Source organism: Macaca nemestrina, chromosome 8, assembly GCF_043159975.1.
Source record: "Macaca nemestrina isolate mMacNem1 chromosome 8, mMacNem.hap1, whole genome shotgun sequence".
NCBI classification, from domain to species: domain Eukaryota; kingdom Metazoa; phylum Chordata; class Mammalia; order Primates; family Cercopithecidae; genus Macaca; species Macaca nemestrina.
In genome coordinates this window covers 95,553,640-95,567,699 of record NC_092132.1, presented here as the reverse complement: position 1 = coordinate 95,567,699, position 14,060 = coordinate 95,553,640, and the positions used below count along the sequence as shown (strand labels likewise).

Here is a 14,060-nt window from a genome sequence, read left to right as displayed (position 1 = left end):
TAAGCACAGAATTGAACACAGCAGAGAAAACCCTCTTTGCTGACAAGGAGGGAAGGGCCCTGATTAGCATAACCTTCACACGGGGGTTTGTTTTCCTTATCTAACAAAAAGGGGGCACTTTCTGAAACTTATTTCTGCATAGGACAGGTATTGTTTCTGCAGAAAAAAATAAGCACGTGTTTGATCACATTTGTCTAAGGAAAAAGGAAACTTCATTTACCATAACCTTAAGCAATTTGTTTTCACATGGACTGAAAAGTGAAAGAGCCCTTAAAAATTAACCTCAAGCAGCAGATACTCTTTTTTTTAGGTTTGTGTGTCTCCGTGAGATCTGACGGTTTCCCCAAACACGGTTTTAGAGAGCCTCTGTTATAAAAGACTGTTAGAGAAAGTTGACCAAGGGCTTCGTTCCACGGCGACCGTTTCCTGCGTGTGCAGCTCCACACAGCGACCGCGGCCTGCAATGCGCGGAGCACAGCGCGGCCTCTTTCAGCCGGAGCCGCGGTGGCGGCTGGTGGCCACCCCAGGGAAATAAAGCCATTGCTGCAGCAGTAAAATGGCTCAAAGTCCAGCCAAAGCCTGGCCTTTTCCTATGAGTGAATACGCGGCCTATTTGGTTCTCCGTCCCGACTGATTCCCGGCTCAATAACGTTTCTCCTCCAGGGAGCCCACTGGAACTCCATTAGCTGTGCCGCCTCCTCGCGCGCCCCCAGCGCGCGCCTCAGACCGGTGCTTGGAGAGCGCAATGTCCCCGAGAGGAAAGATCCCCTACCTGGAATGGATGGTTCCAGACCAGCGGGAACGCGCTCTAATCCTTAATGGAAGCAAGCGTGGGAGGAAAGCACAACGTCTAGGACTTCCCTCTAGTGTAAGAACAGGAGGAAGAAGAACCCGAGAAGTCGCCGGGGAAGGGAGGCCAGGAGCAGGCGTCCGGCCCCTTCCCACAGTCCGGGAGAAATTAGTGTTGCGCCCCGCCCCTCCCCAACCCCCTTCCCCACCACACACACCAGCGCCCCTCGCCAGCCTTTCTCGAATTTCCTCTCACGTCTATCAACAACCTCCTGGTAAAGAAATCTGCACTGCACAAGTCAAGAGCCTGCAAGGGCGGGAGATGTTACAGTCCAGCTCTTTCCATCTTCCCCCTTTACTCTACATAGTTTCAAAGGTCCGCATGGCCCTGGTTTTGACCAGTTTTCCAACAGTTTCAACGTTATGTATTTCAACTTCCCGTCTCAGTTCACTCGCGTCTGCACCCGTTGCCGAGTGTGGGTGGCGGAGCCCTGGGTGACAGCACTCAGGATCACGAACCCATACACTTCTTTATGCTCGTTGTCAGCCAGTTGCCAAGAGCAGTGGAACAGACACAAGTGGGGGCTGTTTGGAGCGGGAGTGAAGAGCCTTCAAGGCCCAGGAGAGCGCGGATTGCGGAGTAGGGAGGCGAGGGGGCAGCGTGGGAGACCAGAAGGGAAAATGGGCTGAAAAGCCAAGCAAACAAAAAACAAAAAACAAAAACAAAAACAAACAAACAAAAAAGGTAAATTGGGCTTTGCTCCGGCTTTACAAAGGCAGAGATGGTCAAGCCCTCTGACTGACTTTGTGCCTTCTTTATCCAGTCCTTTGTGAAATAAGCCGCTTTCTGCCCCGCTGCAGGAGCTTAGGCTGTGGGAGACTCGCTTGCACTGCCCTGGGCCTCCAAGCTCCCTGCTCGCTGAGCCCAGCGCTGACACTCACAGGAGCTGCGTTCGCTGGATCCTCTGAGAGGCTCTGCAACGATCCCGATCCAATTCAGCAGCGTTATAAAAGGTAGCCGAGTGGAGATGCCTTTTCTTGTCTTTTTCATTCTTTCATTCTCTGTCTTTTAAAATTTTAGCAATATCCTGTCTTTTCCCCGTGGAGGGTCTAAGAATCTTCACTGGGTTTAATTTAGGAATTTCAAATTGGATATCTCAAAATTTGAATGTGGTCACCTTAATTGGTAATCAAGATTGCGAAGTCTTCCAAAATAGCCTTTTTCATCTTATGTAATTAGAGGTCCATGAGCTTTCCAAAGAAGCTCTGGATTTTCCACGGTACAAATCTGTATTTCTCTCTCTCTCCCTCTCTCTCTCTCTGCCTCTCTCGTGCGTGTGTGTGCGCGCGCCTGTGCGTGCGTTTTCTTTCATTTCTGGCATTAGGAAACTCGTTCAGGGCCACTGAAAAGTCAGGGGAGGCTCAGATGTTATTTCCCACGGATTCCTGTTTTTCCGGAAACGTTGTCACCAAATAAGAATGAGACTGTTATTTTGTAGAAACAATTAGCCCCTACCAAAAAAAAAAAAAAAAAAAAAAAAAAAAAAAAAAAAAAAAAAAAAATCACCGGAGGGGAGAAGGCTAGGCTGGAAGAGAAGGAAGCTGCTGCTTGGATTCGCTGGTGGAGGAAAGTGCGACCGGGAGCTGGGCTTGGGGGCTCTCGTCCCCTTAGTTCAGCACCAGAGGGGATGGACAGCGTCTCCGGACCCGGCTGCAGCCACAGGAACGCAACTACGCTGCCGAGGCCGCTCTCCTTGCCGCCACTGTCGTCGCCAGGGGCAGCTGGGCTCCTTGCTCCTCGCAGCTAAAAGGAGGTGTCTCCTATTACTCCCTCGCCTCCCGGTCCCCTTCCTTAATGGATGAAAAGTACCCCTCCCTCTACACCTGCTGTACCTAAGGACAGGACTCTGAGGAGTACTCTTGCTCCACCGATTAAACTCTCAGCAGCAACTTCAAGAATCATTTTTCTATAGGGGCCTGGGAGGAATTCTGGCAGAAGAGTAAAGTCGAAGTTCTTAGAAGCTCTGAGAAATCATGGGCCATGCAGTAGGGGTCGAAATGTTAAAAGGCCCACACTTCTTGAAATAAACAGAATGGTCCTGAGTGGATTGCAACTGTTTTGGAAATAGCTTTGCGAAAAGAGGTTGGAGATCTACTCAAAATTCTACGTTAGAGAAACTGAAAAGACATCTAATTTCATTGCTTGGCAGGTAAGTGATAGCACTATTATTTTTGTTTTTTTAAAATTCTAATGACTTGTCTTATGGTTTAACAGAAAGAACATAAGCAATGTAATTTTTCCTGGGGTTAAGGGGGGGACAAGAAATTTTGTTTTAAAATAATTGTTTCTGGATCATTGTGTGACAAGAAGAATCAAAATAACATACATGCTGCCTTACATAAATACAGCAAACTTTTAGCTGGCCATTTTTTATTGCTTGTTTAATATCTTTTTGGATCTGTGCATATCTTGTTTATTTTTTTCCAAAGCTAATACAATCTGACGTTTCCCAAGATAATTTTGTTGTCTTATGTATGCCCAAAGTGATCCTGTCTGTGTTACATAGTATGCAAGGCTCAAAAAGTTGAAATAGAGAGGGTTTAACCATGCCCTCTAACACATTTTGTATTGTTACAATATACCAAACTAGGCATGGGAACAAACACATGTATACATACACACCAGATTTCTCACTCCATGCCAACCCCCAAGTATGCCTACACCTGTAGAATCTTATGTAAGGAGACACTCACATTTTTACTTAGCACCCTCTTTCTGGCCTTTTAAAGCTCAAGACTGCTTTCTCAAACTTGATCTGCCAGAAGGCAGAAAATGAGAAGCTTTAGTGTGCCTCTTTAGGAGAGCTGGATTTCAAAATCATTCTAACTTACTAGTTCTGTAAAATACATTTGTCACTGAAATTCAGAAAGTGATAGGGGCCAATAGGTTTCCGAAAAGCCGTAAACTTTAAAATGCTCATTAAATCTGTTTTCTGTTGATTCTTATTTCTAGTCTTCCCCTGGAGCTTTAAAATTACAATCTTTCACAGTGACCTTGATAAGCATTCTGCTTTAATAAAAAGGGTTCACTGGACAAAAGCAGTTACACTAATTTATAACCCGTGCCTGACATTTCACTAAGAACTTGATCAATTCCAATGAGTACATTCAGTTCAGTGAAGAGTTTCCACTTGCAAGGATGGAATTTTATAGTCATGTAAATACATGTGATGACATATGCATAATCAACTCTGTGAAAAGAGTTTACCCCTTTGAAAAATTACAGGAGATCTTTAGGTTTTACTTTTAATCTCATTGGTTGTGTGTAACTGATAATAAAATGGCTCTACTTCACATCTGTACATACCTTCCTTCTCAATTTTAACACAAAAATCATTGGAGGCCGTTACAGTGGCATTCATTGGTGGGGTGATGTCCTCTTGTTTTATGTTGGCTGAGTGTAGCAATTACTCTCTGAGGAAAAATCATTCTTAACTGTCACCACTTACCATGAACCTGCTTGCTTAGCAGAAAAGGAGCAGAGGCATCTATGTCACTGAGCTCCTTGGGGGCTCTGTTGCCCTATATAGGTCAAGAATGATTATTTGAGGAGCAGAAACATGTATCATTGATTTGGATTTCTTCCCAGAAAACCTACAATGTGCTCTTAACACAATCCTTTTTTTCTCCAATAGGAGAGGTATAGAAGTGAAATTATCACATGGAAGAATTAATCATATTTTAAGAGAGTTACAGCATGTTGTTAGACAATTATTTTGGTTGTCAATTAATTAACACCGAGGGACTCCCCTAGTCAATAGGGCATAAAATGTAAGCAGAGAATGTGTTTCCAGAAGCACTCCTCCTCTGGGTATATGGCCGCAGTTCCCTCCTCAGGGGCAGAGGGGGCAGACTTTCTCTATGTGTAACTGAAATCTCTGAAAGTGAAAGTTACCTTTGCCTAATCCCTTAGGAGATTTAGTTACAGAAATACTAACTCTAATTCACTCCAAACTCATGAAAGTGCTTGGAAGCCCTTGTCAATCCTTATCTGTAGGGAAATGTCCTTACACTGAGATAGAGTTTGGGAAAGCAACTTAATGCCTACCTAATGCTAATCTCTAATTGCAAAGCAGATAGTCGAACAAACCAACAAAAAGGAGGTAGTGGAAACCAACCTTCATTATTGCACAGAATCACTTGTCTTTAAAGATCAATCAGCATTTTATTAAGGGATATCTGTACTCCACTAAGGGCATCTATTTGATTTGATAGTTATTTTGTTTTGCTGAAGAAAAACGATGCATGAGGTCTTGGGAGTACCAAACACAGTATCTCTTCTTCATTAAAAAAAAAAAAAAAAAGCTTTATTGGATAAGACTAAGTGTTGTTGGCTGTTGCTTACATTTGAGACTCAAAAGGGAAAAGTGAGATAGGATTACATAATCTAGAAAATGTAAAGTGTATATAGGACCAGAGGATAATTAAAATGAGCCCTGGAGTCCATTCAATTGCCTTCTTCCAAAATATTATAAAAACCTTTCTTGATTAATTTTTGCATGGACTATATAGTAATATTTATATATTACCTGTATATTCTAATGTAATTATCAATACCATGAAATCATATTGGATTCTAATGTTATCTAATGTGGGCATTAGATAACTAATGATAATTAGATATCTAATTAGAATTACTCATTAGATATCTAATTCTCATTAGTTCTCCAAGCCTTTGGAGTTATTATTAGTTCTCCAAGCCTTTGGAGTTATTTACTTGGGTTTCAACCAAGTTCAAACATTTATCAAAAAACATAAAAATAAGAAATGACTATTGCTAATATTTAGTAATTGGCTGTTTTTGACCACTTAAAGATTTATAAATTCCAGGCGGCTAACCTGCTTACTCACCTAGTTCCGTCAAGCAAGACCAAAGTCACTAGGAAAGAAAAAAGCATGTTGTAAGCTAGAAATTATTTCCGTAGTCATCTCACCTTCCCAGAAATCTGTACAGTGTGTTACAGAATAGAACTCAAACGGAGAGAGACATCTTATTTGGTGTTTTCTTCCTATTTAGCTTATCAGAGTGAGCACATAGCATGTGTTGGAAGAGACAACATCCTGCAGCAAGAAACATGTTACACATCATGTTGTAGGGAAACAAGTACTACCCGACAGTCAAAAGATCAGAATTTTTTAACTGCTGGCTGTAAGATCTTCTACAAGTCACTCAATTCACTGCAGCTTAATTTTTCTTCCTTAAATTTGGGGATGCTTTACCTTTCAATGAAGGCACAATAGTTTACATACAGCTGATATGTGAACACTCATGAGATGAGTGAATGATGCCTACTTTGTGGGATACTGGAAAGTCCAAATTCAGTGATTTTGAGAGTGTTTTGGAAACAAGTGTTGTATCTGTGGGTTACTATCAATAATTTCCAATAGCATTCATTCATTCATCAAAAAATCCCACTAATTACTATATACCAGGCACATCCTTTATATTTAACAACTCTCACCTCGGGGAATATAATACTTTCCTGATAATTCAGCAGTCATTTCCTTTATATCTCTTAATGGTATAAATATAAGCGATATTCAATGAAGGTGGACTTAGTTTAAAAAATATTTATTACTCAGAATTGACACCACGTTCTTTATCAATTGGACAAACCTAGTTGACCTGAGTTTATTTCAACAACTTTCATTTTGACCCTCAAAGAATCTATCACTTTGTGCCATAATTTTCTGGTTTATAAAGGAGTGTTAATGTTTGCCATTAGTGATATTGATAAGAAAACTCATAGGATAAGTAGACTTCAAAACTACCTATCCTAAAACATCCAGAAAACATTGTGATTTGACTGCTGGCTTGTGAGCATGGAGTGAAATGTGGACAACATGAGGGCTGATCTAAGGGGCTAGCATGGAAATGCTGTTAAGATGCTGTCTTGATTTAGTCCAAAGCCTAGATTCTATTCATAGGCCTCTTTAGGAAATCTCTTTAGAAAACCAAATAAGCAATATTTCATTGCTTATTTGCTTTTCTTAATTGGGGTTTTAAAAGTCATTATGATTTTTTCAATGTAATTTATCAACATTTGGTCTGTATAGATTTCTAGACTATCAACAAAAATATACTGATAGTATGCTTAAGAAATGTAAGTCAATATTTGGTGCTACAGTTATTTCCAGCATTGTTCTGTGGTTAAATTATATGATTGCACCAGAGATAAAAAATTATATCATCACTTACTCAGTAGTATAATTCAAATTTTTTGTTTTTTGTCAAACACACACACAAAAAAACCCCAAAAACGGTCAAAAAAATAAAATGAAGAAGAATCAAGAGTAAGAGGTCATTAAAATAATGTCTTGAGGCCAGATAATTTACCTTTGAATTATCCTTAAATTATCACTGTGAAGTTTCTTCAGCACATTGTACTCACTGAAAGAGTCAGAAAATCATTTTGGGTCTCCTGAATTTGTTCTTCAATTTGTCAGCAAAGTTAAAGTGATCATGTTATTTTTTTTCAAAAACGTATCGTTCAATCAATTCATTTGAATACTTGGTAATTATCACTTCATCATATGTAATGTACATACTCAAAAACATTTTTAAAATTAAAAATTGTGAAGTAATTATATGCTCTATGTTTAACAAATTTACTCACAATTTCAGTTTAAGATTTAGTTTTTTAAAAGAATAAGTGTTTGCCTGGTGAATTCACTAAATAACCTAACGAAAAATTGAAATCTTTTAGAAATGGTGCTAAAATTTTAATAATAATGTGTTACTTATATAAAACTATGAAAAGGCCAAGTACAGTGGCTCATGCCTGTAATCCCAACACCTTGGGAGACTGAGGCAAGAGGATCACTTGAAGGCAGGAGTTTGAGACCAAGACCCGCCTGGGCAACTCAGTGAGACCTCGTTTCTTCAATAGGAAAAAAAAGGTAAAAAATTTAAAAAGAATATCTGGGTGTGGTGAATGTGCCTGTAGTCTCAGCTACTCAGGAGGCTGAGGTGGAAGGATCACTTGAACCCAGCAATTGAAGGCTGCAGTGAGCTATAATCACATCACTGCACTCCAGTTTGAATGAGATTCTATCTCAAAAAAGAAAAACTATTAAGAAAATAATAAATTTTATTTGAACCTTCTCAAGGGGAGCCACAGTGAGAAATAGGTATCTGAGATTAAGAAATTTAGAGTATAGATGAGAAAAGAGTATTTTGTGGTTAAAAATGCATCCAGTACACACAAAATATGAGGTTCAACATGGTTTGTCATCGATTGGTTGTGTGGTCTTGGGGAAATCACCTTATCTTAATTTAACTGCTCATCTGTATCCTTGGTCCTATTGGTAAATCATTATTATGTCCATGAGAAACAAAGTCTATGTTTAGTTGAACTCATAAACTTTCCTTCCACATCCGTCATGCCATTCTTCTTGAAAATGTTTCCGTGCTCTCATGGTGGAACATACATGGGATTTAGAATCAGTCTTAAGTTTGAATCCTGATATAGAAATGGCATTATTGACAAAAACTTGGGCAAGGAATGTGAAGTCTCTGAGTCTGATGTCCACTGCAATGTATTGCGGGGAACAGTTAATGAGCAAATTGTATAGAATGGCTAGTGCATTGCCAGGGATTTGTTGAAGCTGGTGAGTGTCATTACTTGGCCTGTTAGACTAGTCTATGCACATGGCTCTGATCAACGACTGCTCTCTCATTTCTCCAGATAAATCCCCCATGCTGTACATTCTCTTCCAAACATACTGTCCTCACCACCACATAGTTCTTTTGTTAATGCTTTGTCCTAGACTTTCCCTTTTCTGTTTACTTATTCAAACCTATATCTCTTTACATAGATTGTAAATTCAAATTCCCGCAGGGTGTACGCAGTTCATGTAAGGAGTGAGGCTAGCCAGTGAGATCTGCATCACATTGCAGAAAGCAAGCCCGTCGAGAGTCCTCGGCTCAGCTCTGCTCAGTTAGAACAAAATGTGAGAACTGAAAACAGAATTTTGTGTGAAATCTACTTTTTGTTTTACCTAATTTGATTGTTAAAATTTTGCATGTAGCGAAACAGACTACATGGTAGATTCCAAACATAGCTGTCGAACTTTTTCATTTCCCATTTCAATGACATTTAATAGAAACCCCAAACTGAGATATTTAGTCAATTTTTTCCAGACCTTTTGGTTTTTGTCTAAAAATGAGACGATGAACCAGGACTTCATGAAAAGGTTCATCTTAAAATATTTCTACAATTTTAAAATAAATAAACCTAAAAACAATGAGTGGCTGAGATAAAATAGATACTTCATGTTTTTAAATGGGCAAAAGTTTTGTGGGGAAAAATTAACTCATAGAATAAATAGTAATGAAGATAGGTCAATAATATTCCATAATATATTTTATTCCAGCATCTTTTCCAGCTACTGTTTTTACCCCTCATACACACACAACAGCTACAATAACCCAGATAATAGCCTTGACTAACAGTGAGACTAAGAAAAGATGATTAGTTTTTGACTAATATCTGCAAATATTCCTTCTTCCCAGAATACAGATTTTCTATTTTTGTGTCTACTCATATGTGTAAAAACAGATAATTTCTCTGTAAAGTTATGTTTTACATTTCATCAGCAAATTATAACACACTCTATAGAATGTTCTGTTGGAGTTCACAAATTGGAGGCAGATGTCTTATTGTATGTTTGATGATGTAAGTCCACACACCCAGACAAGTACACAAACACAGGGATGGATAAGATCATGCTTTGGTTTGATAGATGGCAAATTTTTTTTTAATTTATTCTTTTCTAATCCCTGTTAATAGTGACTGTGCCAAAGAGAAAAACAATTCTGCCATTATTGATGGAAAAAAAGGAGCTTATTTTGCCTAATTGGTATTTGTATATTTTAATTTCTTTTTTTGCTGGAAGTGACAAAATCCCAGTTCAAAATGGCTTAATCCAAATAAGCAACTAAACAAAAAATATATTTACAAAAGAGAATTACTGGCTCATGCAGTAGTAGATTATAGCAGGTATGGCTTGATTAAAGTGTTCAAACATTATCCACATTCTTCAGTGTTGTCTTCATTCCAAAGTACAGTTTGCCTACATGATAACGTTTGCCTCTTTCTTTGTTCTCACTGTCTTTCTCCCTCACTCCTGTCTATGTTTCTATTTCTGTCTGTATCTCTTTTCTCCCCCTCTCTTCTCTATCTCTTTCTCCGTCTTACTCACCTCCTTACCAGATGTAGATCTACAGTCCAGTTCACTTCCTCAATAGTTCCAGTAGATGTACTGGGACTGACTAAGGGAATATTACTTATTGGGCTGAATCTTGAAGTAGGGCGGGCTTTACAAAATCACACTGATTGAGGGGTATTAGTTATTGACTCATATCTGCAAATATTCCCTCTTCTCAGAATACAAATTTCTAGCGTAGTGCAGTTTTCAGCAGAAAGGAGAGACTACATTAAAGGATAGAAAAAGAACAACACTTGTCCTCTACAATACTAGTGAAGAATCTACCCAAGATTTCTAAGTCAGTGAATTTATCTACTGTTGATGGAATACTCAGCAAAAGTGGGTTCATTGGCTTGTTGTTTCCCTAAAAGCTTTTTTTTTTTTTCGTAAGGAAAGAACATCTTAAAATGAAAGGTTTGACCTTAAATGTAATTAACACATCAAAGTTTTGTGGGTGTCCTTTTACTGTATTATTAACAAATGAATAATATGAAAAGGACACAGAAATGGATTAAAAAATCATTGGGGATAAAAGAATTGTTATTTCTGAATAGTCATTTTTTTCTGTATTTGGTGATTTTTTTCAGTAGTTTTAAATGATATTTCCTTACTTAACACGTGGTAAGCCTGTTCCAGCTTAGCTAAACTATTTTTCTTTTGTTTCCCTGGTCTGGTTTTAATCTTGAAGAAGTAAAAGTCCCAAAAGTAGATTAATCTACTCGTGTACATTTTACGCCATTATTATAGATAACACAATCAAGAGTAATACAATAGGGCACATTTAAGTCAAAGTAAGTCAGATTGTGGTAGTTTGTCTAATTCATTAATTTCACAAATTGACTTTATTTTTCTCTTCAAACACATCTTTTTCTCGACTTAAGAATCCTTTTAAGCAATTAGAGAAAACTAAAATTTGCCTATTATCCACCTAATTCATTTATTTTTATTTTCCATGTTGTGTTTTTTTCCAAGAAATCTTCTTGAAGTTGGAGCTAGAAGTTTCAGTATAAAGTCTTCATAGGGCATAATAAATGCAGTTAAGAAAATGTAACCCTACACTTCAGTTTCCATTCATAATACTATTTTCTCACATTTTATGTGTTAGAGTCCTGTTTTAGGGAATCTCATGTGATTCTCACAGCAGGACTGGTAAGCTGACCTTTTCATTCTGGTTTTGCAAATGGGACAATCAAGGTCCAGAAAAGTTAAATGATTCTCTATAGATTAAGTCAAAATTGAGATTTAAGATCGACATTTAATACTTTTCTATTCATAAGTGGTTTAGGAAGAAAAACTGCCTCTCTTCTTATAACACCTATTATAGGCTTTACTTGCTTCAGATTACAGTAAATAAATAAAAAACAAAGAAACAACAACAACAACAACAAAAAACAGCAACTGAATTTCATTGACTTTTAGCTTTACTAAGCAACTGGAGGGATTTAGATTCTCAAGAATCTTGAAGAGTTCATATATTATCTTGGTCTTAATCTTATACAAACAGAGAGGTTTTTGGACAGCATAATCACATGTTGAAAGTCATATTTTACAAGCTTCAGTGAACCATGGTGGACCAGGGTTGATTCTGTTGCAGAATTCAGACTCGAGCTGATGAGAACTGTTCCTAATTGGGTGAAGGTTAGACATGAGCCTAATAAAACTAAATGACCAGATGTTAGTGATGCCACTATCACATTAAACAAGAATCAGGAGGAGGCCAAATGAGCTAATGTTTTCATGTACTAGGTAAATGCTCACATGTTTTATAAGTGTGAAATACGCCTCTTTGGAAGGAAACATGTGACATCTGACATGGGACAGGCCAAATGGATAATGAGACAACATAATAGCCAAATACAGGTGAAGTATCCATTAATTTTAGAAAGAGGGTAAAACCTGACCTATCTAACTCAGAGTTACCAAAGTGGAGATTACTGCTGCCATTATGAAAATATATTAGCTATTTGAGAGAATAAAAGAAAAACAATTGCTTACAGACATAAATACCTTTTAAAAGTAGGAAAAAATAAGAGAAAAGAAGGTTATAAAAGAGTCGTAGAAAGTGTAGGGGAAAGGTATAAAGGAAAATTCATAGAGTTCTAAGAACCATATCATGGTTAACAGTGTTGATACTGCACAGAAGTGAAAGGAATGAATGTTTGAGGTTCCTTTGGGTTTGCTCTAAAGCAGATCATGGGGCAACTTGGAGAGAACCATTTCTGAAAAACGATTAACATAATCTTTGGACTGTCAGATCCTCAAGATCAAATCAAGGACAGACAGTAGAAAGATTATGTTCATTCTAGGAAGAGGGTAGGGATTAGAAGGAATTTTTTATGACAAGGAAAAAGCACTACAGAATTATTGCTGACAATGTGTGTTGTCTCCCTTATTGCTTCCGGTTTACAGCCTGCTTCAGAATTAGATGATGCTGCATTTCTGGGAATATGAGTGCTTTGTTGCATTAGATCAGATCAGGTCTGTCTGTGGTGATTAAGGTCTAGTGATTGGAATTATAAACGAGAGTATAGTCAACCAAAAAGATACACATACTACCTGGGAAGACATCTGTTTAAAGTTTTCTTTTCTCAACCTCATTATATATTCAATTTTAAGTGATCATGTAAAATATACATAAAATATACACATAAAATAGTCAATAGTTACTCATTTGTTTTAGCCACTGAAAATTGACTTTTCTTCACTTGGAACATGTAAAGTAGTGTTGACTTTACTTGAAAGGCTGACATTCATTTCAGATAATGGTGTCTCTTTTTATTATATCATCCTATTATATTCTCTTCGACATGATTTGTCTTCTCTGCCTTTCATCTTGTGAAAAATTTTCATATTTTTCTAAAAGAAATTTTGGAGCATGAAGAATGCATACAAGGGATCTGCAGACCCATCTAAACTTCGTTAGTGGACTTTATACCTCACTACAGCTCAATTACCTGGAAGATAAACTGACCCTGTCTGTTCCATCAGAACAACAGGAATTTCCCAAGTTCAGGCAAACAAAAGTTTGCTTTTGTCTGATACTCAAATTTCTCTCTCAATCACTCAGATTCTTCAGATAATTGCCTGGCTTTTATCTTGGTACTAGAGGGGTAAATTATCTACTTTCTGGAGGCCAATTAAGTTTTCTAAACCGCTAGTGGGCCTGTTAGCAAATTACCTTTTCAGTGCACTAAAAAGCTCCCCAGTAACCCAAAGGAATTAATGTACCACCAAATGGTGGGCAATTTATTCCTTCACCACTGATGAGGGAAGACAGTTTAGAGCATTAATAGGAGCATTTACATTGAGTCACAGTGAAGTATGGAGTCACTGAGCCTCTGTGAAGCTAACCCATGGAGGGTGAGGAGGTGTTTATCACTGTGGAGAAGGGAGGAGGGACACAAGAGATGATCCGTACCCTTAAAAGCTGCAGATAATGCTGTCAGCCGTTATCTGGATGGAATTTCTATATCATCATATATATATTTGGCAATAATAGGGAAGTTAACAACCCATGATCATGAAGAATTATCTGCTTTTAGATTTGTGTAGAAGTATTCTTTGTGAAATAATCAACTCTTTTATTTTTTCATGTACTGACCATTGCTATTTTTATCCTGGTCCTGTTTGTGAAATGGAATAATTTATTTCTGCCAACAAAAAAAATCAATAACTTGGATGTAAATGAACCTACTACATGTAACTGTTTTTGGTTTTAACTCTTCTCCTGTTTCTCCATAAACGTACTGATAAATGTAGTGATTCATGTCTACTTTATTAATTACCATTATTTCCAGTTGCGGTTGATATTCTACCTCAAATATCTGGAAATTCAACGGAAAGAATTTTTTAAGGCCCTTTTTCTCAGGTCTCATGAATCATATTTCAAGCAATATATGCATATTACTACATACCATTCTACCAAATAACTCAAAGATATCCCACCCTGTTTTTAGGAGATATTGTCAAAAACATTGACAAATACCAAAGATTTCCTAGTC

General features: G+C 37.8%; 1 protein-coding gene across 17 annotated transcripts in view; it reads left to right on the top strand.

Annotated features, from left to right (window-relative positions):
* Positions 1-1,279: 1,279 nt before the first annotated feature.
* The window catches only part of LOC105495692 (syntrophin gamma 1), an 893,014-nt gene continuing 880,233 nt past the window's right edge, over positions 1,280-14,060 (top strand). For 16 of the 17 annotated variants that reach the window (XM_071068276.1, XM_071068279.1, XM_071068274.1 and 13 more), the window contains exon 1: positions 1,280-2,999. The gene's annotated coding sequence lies outside the window, so the exon portion shown is untranslated. The remainder of the gene's footprint in view (positions 3,000-14,060) is intronic. The other variant, XM_071068267.1, reaches the window with a different exon arrangement.